Raw genomic sequence first — 16724 nt, forward strand, 5'->3', positions numbered from 1 at the left:
GCCCTCGCATCTTCCCCTCATTCCCCGTTGACAATGGAGTCCTTCTCTGAGTACTGGACCCCACCCCCCCATTATCACACTATGCAGCAAACTGGAAGTCTGGGTTCCCCATTTTATTCTGACAACCATCCTGTGAGGTAGCTTAGACTAAGAGACAGTGACCGGCCGAAGGTCACTGATGGGAATACATAGGAGCTGCTGCTGCTGCCTTTTGTGTTGTTCCTCTCCCTGCTGGCTTACATGAGACACAAGTGAGACAGGTGACAGTGGAGTATCACCCAGCTTTTCAAAGAAATCTCATAAAAGGCAAGGTTCTGGAATCTGAGTGAGGAGCCGCAAAGATGCAGGAAGAGAGGTACAGGGAATGGAATGGGAAGGTATCTGAAGACTTTACAGACTACCGAGAGGAAACAGGACAAGGAAAGTGAATCAGAGACTCCGGGAAAGAAAAATAAATTTATGAGGGGGCCACTAGGGGGCGCATTGGAAGATGGCCAACAATACCATCTCTCCGATGCACACGAGGTAATTAAGAGGCTGTTATGGGAGTAGGCAGCTCCCTTGTTGCCCCAAGGAAATAGGGAACACTGCCCTTGCCTGCTGTGCCCATAAATCACCCCCTAATTCGAAAGAAGGGGGTGAGGGCCCTAGGCAGAATGCCCCCGTGTGGACCTCGGCTCTCCTGGACGCTGTCTCTGATCGCGCACTAGCTGCAGCAATTCAGAATAATTAATTACAAAAGAAGCAAATGCACATATTTCAAGTGAAGAAGGGGAGAGAAGTCTGCTAATTTAAGTGACCTCTGCGAAAGAAGACGACGGGCTGGAGAAACAGGAATATTTTACAATGAAGATACACCAAAGGCTGGGTATGTTGACAACGGGACTGAATGGGGGGGGCTTTTTTACTTTCCTTCTATGTGATTTACAAGAACCCCTCCTCATTAGAATCGTCGGTTGAACTGACCCAAGCAGGATGATTAAGGTCTGTGTGGAGATAAACTTTAACCAAAAGTATGCTTTATGGAGATCGAGAATCAATAAGAGCTTTTGGGAATGGCGCAGCAATTAATTCGGAGTTGCCATCTTGCCAAAGGATTTATAGCCGGGAGGAAGAACGGACTTGTTTTTAGACTGCATTCCTGGTGAATCTCCTCAGAGGTTTTGAGAAAGGAGGCAGATTGGTGAAGATTAATGACGCTAAGACTGTTTTGATGTATGGAAGTGATGTTATATGGAAAACGTCTGGATATGGCTATTGGATAAAAAAAAAATATCCACGCAGGATTACAAACTGTTCTAACCAGCTTGCAGAGACTATCAGAGGTCACAAAGAGAAAGGAAAAATATATGAAAATAACAACAAGAGATGTGGAAAAACAATAAGAAAGGACTGGATAGTACTGTGAACATCATAAGGTTAGATTTGTGGACATTAAAACAGCAGTAAGAAGCAAGAAGTTGATTGGATCCCCTTTGGAATTTGAAATATGGGTACCCCCAACAAAAATTTAAAATTCGGCTGTGTAATTTGGAATTTATGTAATTTGGTTTGATTTGATGTGATTGGTCGGTTAATAAAAAATTATTCTTAAAAAAAAAGAAAAATAAATTTATGAGAGATAAAGGCACAGGGAAGCGTAAGGAAACAGGCCTGGGTTATTAAGTGAACCAAGAGAAATATAAGGAGAAGTGCAAGGGTCAGGGAAGGAAACCACTGTGAGAGAAAGCTTTTATAGATAGGAAGGACTCCATCATAAGAAACAAACTAGCTTACAGGTCTTGTGTTGAGAATAGTATCTAAGCCTAACTGGTCATGGTCTCATCAGGTGGTCTCTGACAGGAAAAGACAATCTGGGACTCTGAAGATCCTAAGGACCTAAAGGACCACAATTCTGCCAGTCACCTAGTGAGCTTCATGGCAGAGTCCTCACCGAACCCTGGTCTCCTCGGTCCTCGTCCCACCTTCAAACCAATGCACCACTCTATTTGACCCCCAATAATGTAGCTGACAGTCAGTGGCTTGTGTGTCAGACTAAGACTGAGGAGACACAGGTTTGAATCCTCACGTGGCCATCAACCTCATAGGGTGGCCCGGGCCAGTCTCAACCACTCAGCCTAACCTACCTCACAGGGTTGTTGTGAAGATAAACGAGCAGGAGGGTTGACTAATGTTATTTCACCTTACGCTTCTTAAGAGGGCGGACAGGATTTTAAAAGTATAAAGAATAAATGAGTTAAATAGCTGAAGCAAGTGCGTAAAAACCCTACAATCCATTCACATATGAAAAAGCTTTGGAAATCAGCGCTAACCCATCTGGTATTCTCAGTGAAGCCATTTCTCTTCAAATTCAAAACCAAATATTCATATTTGATGAGTCTGAAATGCTACTGTGAATGCTTAATGATTTCAATGCAACTCTTAAATGTATCTATTGTTGTCGGCAAGAGCTTTTTTCTTTTCTTTTTAAAAAAGCAGAAAAAGCAGAAGGGCCTCAGGATAGTGGGAGTGACTTTCAACATTGTTCATTGCAAGTATAATACAGCACACTATTGTCTTCTTGCATAAGGTTTTGTTTTCCATGAAGATAGTTTGTGTTAGGGAAACAAGGCCAAATATTAGCTATTAAAATATTCAGCAAAAATGCACTCACTCTTAAATTAATTTGTTTCATATTTAGGCATATCCTTCCTTTCTGCAACTATCATAATAATAATAATAATAATAATAATAATAATAATAATAATAATAATAATAATTTAATATTACGGTTTGTAAAACACATAATGGGACTGCGCTCCCAAAAGCAAAGCGGACATTTAAAACAATATACAGCAATGGCTTACATGTTTAAAAATGTACTAAACACCCAAACACAAAATCTTTGGGGAAAACTACCATTGAAAATTGGCCCAGAGTCACCCATGGGTCAGAGTATGGGGGTTTTCTTGAGGGTCCACAGATCTGCAGACAGAATCTGGCAACTATCCGGGTTGTCTTATGATCTTTACCTAAAAGGAGAAGATCAAATTTGTGTTTTTCCGGGAGGTCAGTGAGCCTCTTCAGCAAGTGGTCGATAGTATCTTTATGTGCCTCATTATAGAAAGGACATCTAAAAAATAGATGTTCAGGGCTTCTTATATCCCCCTACGGGCAGGCACAAAGTCTCTGGGCATATGGGACTTTTTTGAAGGATCCTTCCAGGACCAGGGAGGGCAGAGTCGAGCTTTTGGCAAGTGTAAAGGTCCTTCTTGCATTTTTGGATACAAGAAAGTAGATATATGCTGCTGGTGCAGCAACATATCTCTCGGTTTCTAGAATTTTGTAGCCGGGGCACCTTAGGCAGTCCTCTTGTCTCTTAGTGTCTATGATTATTTGCCTAACCATAGCCCAGGCTTAAAAGGGCTTGAGAGGCAAAGCCCAGTTTCTGAAGTGTGTTCAGGACTGCTGTCTGCTAGCCTGACTGGAACTGGTCACGAAGGATCAGCGGAGCTATACCATGGGGGAGCAGTTTCAGTGTCAGCCATTTATATATTGACGTTAGGCTGATATGAGCCTCAACTCTCATCATCCCTGTTTCTAGTCTGAACCATGCGTTTGAGACACATCTGGGGACATGTAGAAGGGCTCTAAGAAGTTAGGATTGACCTCTCTCAAGGGGGGAAAAGAAGAGGATGGCGGGCCCAGAAAGGATCCATAAAGGAGCTATGCCAACGTTTTGGCCTTATATAATTTTAATGTCGCGGGGACGAAAAAGCCCCCTTGGGTTCTGAAAAAATTAAGGATACAATTTACAGTCATCGTCCCCGTCCCCCCTGAGCTCCCGATGGAGTTTATGTGTAGTTTGTTAGATCCTGAAGCCTGGACCACCATACCTAAATACTTATAGTTCAAGATTTGTTCTAGTTTATGGCCTTGGAGTTCCCAGCTTCTATGCTTCATTTTTCCCCAAAAAGTGAGGATCTTGGTCTTTTGCACTACCTTTATAAGCATGGGCCTATTACAGAATGGTAAGATCTACATCTTAAGCAATAATCTAGAATATTTACTTTTGAGCTAGGAACATAGGAGACTGCCTTATACCAAGTGGGATTCGTCAGACTCAGTATTGTTTATACTGACCGGGAGTAGGGATGCAGGTGGTGCTGTGGTCTAAACCACTGTACCTTTTGGGCTTCCTGATCAGAACGTCGGCAGTTCAAATCCCTGCAACAGAGTGAGCTCCCGTTGCTCTGTCCCAGCTCCTGCCAACCTAGCTGTTCGAAAGCATGCCAGTGCAAGTAGATAAATAGGTACCGCTGCGGTGGAAAGGTAAATGGCATTTTTGTGCACTCTGGTTTCCATCACGGTGTTCCATTGTGCCACAAGTGGTTTAGTCATGCTGGCCAAATGACCCAGAAGGCATTATCACATTGTTGTTTACAGACTACATGACATTTTAAACTTTTGATCCTAGGCCACCTTCTTTTTAAACCAATAAAATATGCATGCATAAGAATTACTCTATGTGCAATCTTGAGATATGCAAATCTACTCAGAATTTAAATCCCATTGTAAAGTTGTGATACTAAAGTCACTTTCCTTGGAGTAACACCCACTGAGCAGTGGCGCTTATATTTGAGATTGGGCTGCAAGTAGTTGCAAGTGCAGCAAACATCCTTTAAAAAAAAACGTACTTTTATTTAAGTGAAGGAAAATGATGCTTTGAGTGATGACTGATGGGGATGCAACAGAAGTGGCCAAAATACAAATATATACACAAGGATGGACTCACCATGTAAATTAAATGCTCATGAAAACAATACATAGGTTGAAGCCGATAGATGACTGATTATTAGATAAAGACGCTGCATACCCAGGCAACTATCTGATTTCAGTAAACAAGCATCATATGTTCGATTTTTTACCAAATGGAGTTTTCAAAGGGAAGGCAATAAGCCTGAGCTTAATGCTTGTTCTTGTCCGGACACTCAGTACAATATGAAAAATATTGATTGGCTAGATGAACTATTTTCCGAGCCAGAGTGGCATAATGGACCTTCATTCAGTTTGTTCTTAATGAGATTTGCCTGCACTTAGACCACTGTTGACTCTATTTTCTCCCTCCACAGCAGTCATATCTATTTCTCTATCTATCCGAAGAAAGCTAAGAAAATCCCTCCTCCCCACTAAATCCACATTTATTATCAAAGGATCGGCAGGCTCTCGAGTCTATGGGGGAAGAAGTGGTGAGACGAATTTCACACAGAAATGTTGTTTCTTCGTAATTCTTTGGATTGATCCATTTCTGCTTCCACCCAAGCATAAATGAAGCTGTGTATGTGTTATTGGAGCTGAGCTGAAATTTCTCAGAAGATGTCTGAGATGTTTATCTTCTTCCCCATCTGACCCCTGGAAAGCAAGTCCACTTACTTATACCAGGAGTGTACAAAACCCGACTCTCCAGTTGCTACAGGAGTGTATGGGATGTTAGGGGAAGGGGGAACCTGTGTTCCTTCTTGGGTAGTTTCTCTACCTTTGGTCCCCCACCCTCCATTCAACTCTCACCTGTGGTTCCTAGAAGCTGTCAGCATGAGACAGCTCCCACTCTGTGGGAACAGCATCTTAAAAAGCAGAGACATCTCCTTGCCAACAAAGGTCTGTATAGTTAAAGCTATGGTTTTCCCAGTAGTGATGTATGGAAGTGAGAGCTGGACCATAAAGAAGGCTGATCGCCAAAGAATTGATGCTTTTGAATTATGGTGCTGGAGGAGACTCTTGAGAGTCCCATGGACTGCAAGAAGATCAAACCTCTCCATTCTGAGGAAATCAGCCCTGAGTGCTCACTGGAAGGACAGATCCTGAAGCTGAGGCTCCAATACTTTGGTCACCTCATGAGAAGAGAAGACTCCCTGGAAAAGACCCTGATGTTGGGAAAGATGGAGGGCACAAGGAGAAGGGGATGACAGAGGATGAAATGGTTGGACAGTGTTCTCGAAGCTATCAGCATGAGTTTGAGCAAACTGCGGGAGGCAGTGGAAGACAGGAGTGCCTGGCGTGCTCTAGTCCATGGGGTCACAAAGAGTTGGACACGACTAAACAACTAAACAACAACAAAACCAGGTGAGAGTAGTTGATGGGTTTCAAACCCTCAGTGAGTTAGGGACTTCCCCTGCATGTGAAGACAGGCTCTGATGGATTGAGCAGACAATCTGACAGTGGGTGCAAGGGTCAAGAAGGCATTTTCTACAGGTGCTGCAGAGGGAAAGGAGAGGCAGATGGAGTTTGTCAATCTGGGAAGGTTGCCCATATAGGAGAATGAAAACTCTGATCCTAAACCTCCGCTGCCTTATGGGATACCTTCAGCAGCAGGAAAGCGCTAACGAGTAAACCCTACACAAAACCAGGGCAGAGTGCTTAAGGTAGTTGCATGATGCCTTGTACACCTCCTTCTGGCAACTCCTGCAGCCAAACTGGTGCCAAATGTATTGCTCTGCTTTCCTTTGGACCACATCAGTGAGGCCGAATGGGGAGGTCTTGTAACCTGGGCAGCCCTATACTCTATGCACACTGCCCAGCCTCGTATCCCAGGCAACATCAGTTTGACTTCACCCTCAGAGGCACACTCATTTGTCTCTTGAGACAGATGGATCCCAGCAACCACCATTTCCTACAGAGAGTCTACCTTATTTCAACATACTCTCAGATATCCATGGAGCACCCCAACTTTTCCAAACAACTTCTGCACACAAGGAATTCTAGGTACATAGGCAGCTTCCAGATCAGATCATCTGATCATCTAGCTCGTCATAGTCTGTGCTCATAGTGGACAGACTTTGAGCTTGTTTGAATTACTTCACATTTTCTTAGATTCCCAAGATCAACCAACCAGAGTCAGGTGCAAAACACATATAGTTAGCTGTGATGGCCTGGGATTCAGATTTGGATGCTGAACCTGAGTAATCCCAGCCTGCACAGGAGTCCCCGCCTCCAGAAGCAGCTGAGCGGGGGCTGGGGCTTGAGCCTGAAGGGTTCTCACCTGTGCTGGATCCTCAGGTGGAGGCACCAGCTGAGTCTGCTCTGGCTCCTGAGATGATGGAGGACCCATTGCCTGCAGGTACTCCACTCTCAGCTCCGTCAGGGGAAGCTGAGGTTGCCTCTGGGTCCAGTAATGCTCCAGCCTCTCCTGAGCTGCAGAGGCTCAGGGCAGAGAGGTGGATAGATAGATAGATAGATAGATAGATAGATAGATAGATAGATAGATAGATTCTTTATTGTCATTACACAAGTGCAACATTGCACAAGTGCAACGAAATTGGATGCCATCCCTTAAAAACAACAAAAGCAACACAACAACAACAACCAAACAAACCACATTCCAGCCACACCCACACCCACACCCATCAAACTCCCAGGTCACACTATCGAGTTACTGCATTTAAGAAGGCCACAGCTCTTGGATAGAAACTATTTTTCAGTCTATTTGTCCTTGACTTGATGTTTCTGTATCTCCTGCCAGAAGGCAGTAGTACAAACAGACTGTGTCCCGGGTGAGATGCATCCTGCAGGATATTGTTTGCTTTCCTAAGACAACGGGAACCGTACAGTTCTTCCAAAGATGGGAGGGGATGACCAATAATCCTTTGGGCTGTGGTTATGACCTTCTGGAGCACCTTCCTCTTCCTAGCTGTACAGCTGGAGAACCAGGCACAAATACAGTATGTGAGAATGCTCTCTATGGAGCCTCGGTAGAAGGACACCAGCAGTCTCTCACTCAGATTGTTCTTCTTTAAAAGTCTGAGGAAATAAATTCCCTGCTGGGCCTTCTTCACCAGAGCAGTGGTATTTGCGCTCTGGAGGGAACTAAGTTCCCACAGGAGGAGTGCTCGCCTCCAACTTAGGAGAGGCGAGTCACCTGAGGATCGGGGCTGCCCTAATGCCATGGGGCAGATAAAAGCCAGCCAGCCCCAGTCCCAGGTTGCAGGAGCAACGTCGTTGGTGGTCAGTTCCAGTCTGAACCCTGTCCTGCTATCCTGCCGGAGCTCCTGACCTCACCCGACTACCTGCCCTGCATCCAGCTTCAACTTTTATGGACTGCCTCCACCTTTGACCTTGGACTGGACTCAGACCTCGCCTCTCAGTTAGCCCATGGGACCAGCACAGTTAGCATTAGGGGAATTCAAAAACAGAGTTTCTCTGACTGCATTCTGAGCCTAGGGATTTCTATCCAGTTTCATAGTTCAACTGAGCCCACAGTCCTTTAATGCAGTCCTCCCAGCAGCTGAGTCGCTGCTACTTACAGGGAGGGGTGGGACGGCAGTGAGGTTGGTGTGGTGCAAATGAACCAGCTGAGCCAATCCGGCACTCCTGCTGGTTCATTTGCACTGCACTGCCCTCTCTGCTGCCTCACCCCTCAAAGTGACTCACCCACCAGGAGGTCAGATTTGCATCTCCACCCCACCATGCTGTCCACTGCTGCATGCTGTTTGCATACTAACTAGCTGTGGACGTGGGTGGCGCTGTGGTCTAAACCACTGAGCTTCTTGGGCTTGCTGATCAGAAGGTCAGCAGTTCGAACCCCGTGATGGGGTGAGCTCCTGTTGCCCTGTCCCAGCTCCTGACAACCTAGAAATTTGAAAGCATGCCAGTGCAAGTAGATAAATAGGTACCACTGTGGTGGGAAGGTAAACTGTGTTTCCATGTGCTCTGGCTTCCGTCACTGTCTTCCATTGTGCCAGAAGTGGTTTAGTCATGCTGGCTACATGACCAGTAAAGCTGTCTGTGGACAAGCGCCGACTCCCTTGACCTGAAAGCGAGATGAGCACCACAACCCCATAGTTGCCTTTGACTGGACTTAACCATCCAGGGGTCCTTTACCTTTACCTTACTAACTAGCCATGCCAGTTGTGGTTGAGAGGATGCAATAAGCATCTTTCCCCCTCTCTACCTAGCTTGCGTATATCAATTCAATAAATATAACAACAGCAACAGCAACAGCTTGTGCAAATGTTTGTGCACCAATAACAATGGTATAGAACTGGACATAAGGAAGGGTCAAGAAAATTGCCCACGCCAATGGAAGCACAATATCTACAATTATTGGGTTATTTTGGGCATTCTTCATTTGTGTGTGTGTGGGGGGGGTGTACTCAACTCCTTAAGTCCTAATGTTCCTGTAAAGTCAGCAAGTTTAACAACGGATAGCTATTGTTTAGTTTGCTGGTTTAAAGAGAAGAAGAGCAAATCTGTGTGAGAGAACTCACTTATCCTAAGACCACAATTCAACTCCTAGAGCTTACTTTCTTCCCAGGCACACACCAACAGCTGAGGTAAGCAGTTGAATAAGTCTTACAGTGGAGTCCCAGCCACATCTAAAGGTAAAAGTAAAGGGACCCCTGAACATTAGGTCCAGTCGTGACCGACTCTGGGGTTGCGGTGCTCATCTCGTTTTATTGGCCAAGGGAGCCGGCATACAGCTTCCGGGTCATGTGGCCAGCATGACTAAGCAGCTTCTGCTTCTGGCGAACCAGAGCAGCACATGGAAACGCCCGTCGGAGTGGTACCTATTTATCTACTTGCACTTTGACGTGTTTTCAAACTGCTAGGTTGGCAGAAGCAGGGACCGAGCAATGGGAGCTCACTCCGTCCCAGGGATTCGAACTGCTGACCTTCTGATCGGCAAATCCTAGGCTCTGTGGTTTAACCCACAGTGCCACCCACGTCTCACCCAGCCACATCTACTTGGAAGTAATACCTAACTGAAGTGGATGATGCTTACTCTTGGGTAAGCAGGGTCAGGATTGCAGCCTAAGCCACATACTATCAGAGTATCTACAGAGAAGCCCACTGTTCATGTTAAGAACTCTGACTGTCTACTATTTCCAAATTGCGATGCAGAGAATCGCCTTTCTTCACTGGTGGGTTATGAAATATTTTGGCACAGTTTCATTCTGGTTAAATTTGATCTCACTCCATAATCACATTTTATACTCCCATCTGTTCTATGAGAACCCTAAAATGAGAGAACTTTCAGGGAAGTAATATTTTTGAACTACTCTTTTAAAAACAAACAGATACACAGCAGGGTTTCAGAAGAAAATAGATTATGTTCTCACCGGGGTACTCATATGACCACAGAAATGTTTGGAATAATTGGGCAACCAACATTCCAAGCAGACAACCTTTCGTTTGGGGCATTAGCTACCCCTGAAGCAAAGCATTATTTATTGATACTGTTTATTAAATTTATATCACACCTTTCTCCCAAAGGAGCCCAGAGTGGCAAACACACTAGGGATAAAGCAATGCAATAAAAACATTTGTAAACAATCAACAATGAAAATTGTTAAAAACAACTGAGGGAGATACAGACACACTTAACTGCTTCCCCAGCAGAGAAACAGAATTTTCAGCATCTAAATTGTGCCTTGGTTATGGGTGACAGGCAATCTCAAAAAGTAGTTGTGTGGTTTTAAGCCTTTTAAATAAAATCTACTTCATGTGTAGAATAATATTCAAGTAACAGAAATCTATATTTTCTTGAGATCGGGGAGATGAAAATGACCTCTCATGAACAAATTAGGAAACAAGGCTCTTGAAAGATACCCTACCAAAATTAACTGGAGCAGATCAGTTGTGCAGTTTTGTTTCCCAGCCATGAGCAATAATTTGAAACTCAAGTTGCCCATTCAAAGCTCAGCTTATGAAAATGCATTCAATATGATCCGGGCATTTTTATGCATCCAGTTTCCATTTGCAGTATGCTATGTGTTTTGGAGGTTTAAGACTGCCGAAACAGGCAGTCTTGCTAAAACACTCTTAAGTGACACAATAGCCAGTTATCAACGGCTTACATTCATCCTCACTCTAATGTGCGCTGTTCCTTTATTTTCAAAAGAAGTCCCAGCAACTGACAGGCATAAGAGTTTCATGTATGTATGTATGTATGTATGCAGGTGTGATAAGGATTTATACCTTGCCTTTCAATCAAAATTCCCAGCGTGGCTATGGCTGTGACCCAGTGAATCCTGGGTCATTAGCTATCGGCACGTCATTGTTCATGCATTTAATTCTCTGACATTTCTCTCTCAGGCAGTACAAACCACAAAGGATAAAGAAAAGTCTTTCCTTCTGGGCCCAGAAGATTAAAAACATTCTTTACTAAATGGTATTCTCAGTACAGGAAATAACCCAGAAGCTGTATCTGCCATCCACTTGTAGGTAATACAAGAAAGGTTTACTGGAAAGCAAATGAAGCCACAGGAAAACGCAACAGACCACTTGGGCAGCTCGGCTACAAAAGTCCTTTCTATTTATTGTGCGTGTGTGCTTAAAAGAATAATAAAAAAATTATGCCATTAAGAACTTGAGTTTGAAAATCCTGGGAGGGGGCAGCTTCAAAATGCATTGCAGAAAAGGGGAGATTATCCAGCACCCATGAGCCACAATACCTGCCCAAAATGCTGGCTTGATTATTGAGGGACCCAAGTTCTGATCAGCATTATTCATGACTGAGGATGCCTTCCTCTGGAAGCCCATGAAAACAAGATTTAACATTTTTTAAATGCTGAGTTTTTGTGTGGAAAATTTTTTATTTGATTTTACCAATACAAAATTATTTTTTTAAAAAACCCAGATATATATCCATATACAGAGATCTCGGGATTTTCCCCACCCTCTCCATGGAGTCCCATTTTAAACATTTAAAATACACAATAAAACAAAAAGAAAACAAAACCAATAAACCCACCCTCCCCAATCCCACAAACACATTTAAAAGGCCGTAGAATGTAAATCAGTTGGCAGGCCTATCTCATCCACTGCCATCTTGGCATGGGCATGGCCTGGCGGGCTACCTCTTTCTTCCAGGAGGAAGAGGTAGCTCACCTGCCCCCATGCAAGCTGAAGAGGGGGAATTGATCAGCTGAGAAGAGGAGGCTTAAGGACGTGGGTGGCGCTGTGGTCTAAACCATTGTGCCTCTAGGACTTGCCGATCGGAAGGCCAGAGGTTCAAATGCCCATGACAGGGTGAGCTCCCATTGCTCTGTCCCAGCTCCTGCCAACCTAGCAGTTCAAACACACACCAGTGCAAGTAGCTAAATAGGTACCACTGTGGTGGGAAAGTAAACGGCATTTCCATGCACTCTGGTTTCCATTGCACCAGAAGCAATTTAGTTATGCTGGCCACATGATCCAGAAAGATGTCTGTGGACAAAACACTGCAACCCCATAGTTGCCTTTGACTGGACATAACTACCCAAGGGTCCTTTACCCACTTTTTTTTTTTACCTTAAGGAAGCCCACTTCTCAGCTGATCAAGCCAGTGTGGTGTAGCGGTTAAGAGCAGTAGTCTCGTAACTACGCGTCTCTGCTCCTCCACATGCAGCTGCTGGGTGACCACTTCTCCGAAGTCTCTCAGCCTCACTCAGCCTCACTCAGCCTCACTCACCTCACAGAGTGTTTGTTGTGGGGGAGGAAGGGAAAGGAGAATGTTAGCCGCTTTGAGACTCCTTAAAGGTAAAGGGTAAAGGGACCCCTGACCATTAGGTCCAGTCGTGAACGATTCTGGGGTTGCTGCTCTCATCTCGCTTTATTGGCCAAGGGAGAAGGCGTACAGCTTCCGGGTCATGTGGCCAGCATGACTATGCCACTTCTGGCGAACCAGAGCAGCACATGAAAACGCCATTTACCTTCCCGCTAAAGCAGTACCTATTTATCTACTTGCATTGGTGTGCTTTCGAACTGCTAGGTTGGCAGGAGCAGGGACCGAGCAATGGGAGCTCACCCCATCACGGGGATTCGAACCACCAACCCTAGCCCTAGACTCAGTGGTTTAGACCACAGCACCACCCCCGTCCCTCTTGAGACTCCTTAGGGTAGTGATAAAGCGGGATATCAAATCCAAACTCTTCTTCTTCTCTTCTTCAAGCCTCCAGTCTCCAGTTCACACAAGCTGGAGTAAAGACTTTGGCACCTGCTAACTGTGGTGCGGGCAGCTGCGCTCTCCTCAGCGGAGCAGTCTAAAGAAGCTGCCTGCCCAAGCAGTCCCTATGTGGTATGAGGGCCACAATGTGCTGGAGGCTTCACCCAGTGTTTGTCATAGGTGATGCAGCCACCGCTCCTGAGTCCCTCTGCTATCTGGTTCCTCTGCCACCCCAATCCCTTTTCTTGTTATTTCATTTAGGTTTGTGCACACCCAGCACATTTAAAGTACATTTATAGCATGTAACTTGCCCCAAAGCATTCTGGGAACTGTCGTTGGTTGAGGCTTTGGGAATTGTAGCTCTGTGGTAACTGACAGTATCTAGGTTTTTTTTGGGGGGGGGGAGGTATGTGCTTTAAATGTGTAGTGCTGATTGTGGCAAGCCAATTTGGTAGCATTTGATAGTTGAATAGCAGGATATAAATAAATATTGGATAATATTCTTGACTTTTCCGTGTAACGTTGCACAAGGCACACTGGTACATCTTAAGATTATACCTTTTTATGGTATCTCCTTTATTATGTATAAGATCCACAGGGTGGGGGGGAATCGCAATAAATTTGGTCACAGGACTATGGAGCCACCTACTGGTCTTCCACTGCTGCTCTTCTCAGGAATTCTGATTTGCTTGTAGCGTATGCTGCCTTGATCTTCCTGGCTTGGATACTTTTGTTTGCATTTTCTTCATTCCGCACATCGGAAATCAAAATGTGCTCTTTTCTTGAAGCTCTGGCTACAGAGACTTTTATGTTGCAATCCTCTGCCTGCTTACCTGAATTGTACTTACTTCTGAGTAGACACATATGCCCATACATGTCTCTCTCTCTCTCTCTCTCTCTCTCTCTCTCTGTTAATAATTGTTCTGTGGTGCGATACTATCAAGGTTAAGTCTCACTGCGTTGAATGGGACTGAATCCCAGATATAGAATATAGATATACTATATAGATCCTATATAGCTATAGTATATAGAACTGCAGTCCTGGAATATTGATTGCCTGCCAAGACCTGCGACCCTGCAGTTCCCAGAGAGTAATTAAGCAGACAAAACAATGGCATACAATTTGGGAGTAAAATAGGCCAGAAATTTTAGTTGTTACAGATGTGAATGGTTTCGCATAGGCATTTGGTGAAGCCACATTATGCCATTCCAGCCAGCCTGCTGGGAGCACATCTAAGAGTAAACCCAATTTTTTTTTGGGGGGGGGGGGCTATGACCAACATCAAAGGGACGCAGGTGGTGCTGTGGGTTAAACCACTGAGCCTAGGGCTTCCTGATCAGAAGGTCACGGTTCGAAGCCCCGCGACGGGGTGAGCTCCTATTGCTTGGTCCCAGCTCCTGCCCACCTAGCAGTTCGAAAGCACGTCAAAGTGCAAGTAGATAAATAGGGAAGGTAAATGGTGTTTCTGTGTGCTGCTCTGGTTCGCCAGAAGTGGCTTAGACATGCTGGCCACATGATTCAGAAGCTGTCTGCAGACAAACGCCAGCTCCCTTGGCCAGTAAAGTGAGATGAGTGCTGCAACCCCAGAGTCGTCTGCGACTGGACCTAACAGTCAGGGTCCTTTTACCTTTACCTTTTATGACCAACATCAAATAGGTCTCCATTGGTGGAGTGCTATGTCTGGGTGTTGGACAAAAGTCACTGCTCCCAGATCCCTTTACCATGATGCTCTTAACCAATTCATATTCCCTTAACCAATACAAACACACATGCAGGGTACTCTTAGCCAATTCATCCAACGTTATTATGCATGAGGATGAGGCTTATAGCTACAACAGATATAACTCAAAGGGGACCAGGGGAAATCTTCCTGAAGTTATTAGGCTACAACTCTCATCAGTCCCAGCCAACGTGGTCATTGGTTGGCAATGACAGGAGTTGTGGTCTAGGGGCATTCAGATGGCTACCTGTTTCCCACTCCTGGAGGCAGCCTTCTAGGATTTCAGACCTTCTAGGTGTAAGGCATTTTCTCTGTCACGGAGATATGGTCCCTTCCCAATGGGTAACTACTTTTCAAGCTCAGCCAAACACCATGAAGGGAATGCTCAATGGGTGTCTGCAACCTGTGAAGGTCCAGATTCAGTCCAACCCACATCATCTTTGCTTAAAGATTCTTAGGAGAGAACTGTATGTCAGGAATAGGGATGGAAGACAATTTCAATTCAGGACACATTCAAAGCCAATTCTATCAGATGTCCACTTTCCAGAATAATATGCAAGCAGAAGCACAGCTGTCCCTCTAAATTCACACTTATACGAATTTTGCAATGCGCTTCTGCAACCAAGGAAGGTTTACAAAAATGTTCATTTTAGGGGAAAGTATGCACAAAAATAAAGAAAATAGCATACAAAGATGTCTCATATTAGGGGAAATTGCTCCGACAAATGTGTACTTTAGTCAAAGCTGTATATAAGAATGTGTTTATCAAGAGAAATTCGCATTAAAATACTGGTGAATTTTCAAGAGGATCTTAAAAAAATGTTGCAAAATGTAGAGAACTGAATTGAAGATCTGAAAGTGATAAATTAAGAGAACTGCAATGGACAGCACCTTCCAAACCTTGTCAGGAATGGCCTATGGGTGCAGCTGCTGGTAGCACTCCCATTTTAGGTTCCCCAACTTGCATTCCTGGTATGGAGCAGTACTTACCCCGTGTCCTGACAGCATGACAGTGTATGTTTCCTCTCCTCATCAGAGAGAACAATTGACACTGGAACGTGTCCAGAAGAGGGCAACCAAAATGGTCAAAGGCCTAGAAACGATGCCTTATGAGGAACGGCTAAGGGAGCTGGGCATGTTTAGCCTGGAGAAGAGGAGGTTAAGGGGTGATATGATAGCCATGTTCAAATATATAAAAGGATGTCACATAGAGGAGGGAGAAAGGTTGTTTTCTGCTGCTCCAGAGAAGCGGACACGGAGCAATGGATCCAAACTACAAGAAAGAAGATTCCACCTAAACATTAGGAAGAACTTCCTGACAGTAAGAGCTGTTCGACAGTGGAATTTGCTGCCAAGGAGTGTGGTGGAGTCTCCTTCTTTGGAGGTCTTTAAGCAGAGGCTTGACAACCATATGTCAGGAGTGTTTCCTGCTTGGCGGGGGGTTGGACTCAATGGCCCTTGTGGTCTCTTCCAACTCTATGATTCCATGATTCTATGACACAGGCAGGGAAATAGACATGAGTCATGGCACTATGACACTGGATAAATTCTACTGCAGTGAAACCTCGATTTTTGAACGTAATCCATTCTGTAAGACCGTTCCATTTCCAAATGTTCAAAAACCAAAAATTAAAAGGGCTGTCAGCAATTTCAATGTGGGGGGAAAAGACACGTGTCTCGGAAGCCATTCGAGTTCTGAAAAACATTCGAAAACTGGAACACTTCCGGGTTTTCAGTGTTCAGGAGCCAAAACGTTCCAAAATGGAGGCATTCGGGAACTGAGGTTCGACTGTATGTGTTATGCAGAAGAGAAGATTATATGCAATTGTGTGCAATTTCACATCACATACACACTTTAGCAAAGCAAGATTCCTTACTGTGATGCATTTCCATAGGTTATTTTCACAAACTCATGCATACTTTACCCTAATATATGCACTTTTGTGCAACACATACTGAACTGCACTGAAAAAGCAGGCACATGAATTTCAAAGTGTAGTCTGTTGTTCTGAAAGTACGACTTAAGTAGGCACACGTTCTGAATCCAATTTGTCCTCCATCCCTATTCTGAGGTTGATAGCCCATTCGTTTAACACAATCTA

This window comes from Podarcis gaigeae (genome assembly GCF_964106915.1).
Source record: "Podarcis gaigeae genome assembly, chromosome: 2".
Classification (NCBI taxonomy): domain Eukaryota; kingdom Metazoa; phylum Chordata; class Lepidosauria; order Squamata; family Lacertidae; genus Podarcis; species Podarcis gaigeae.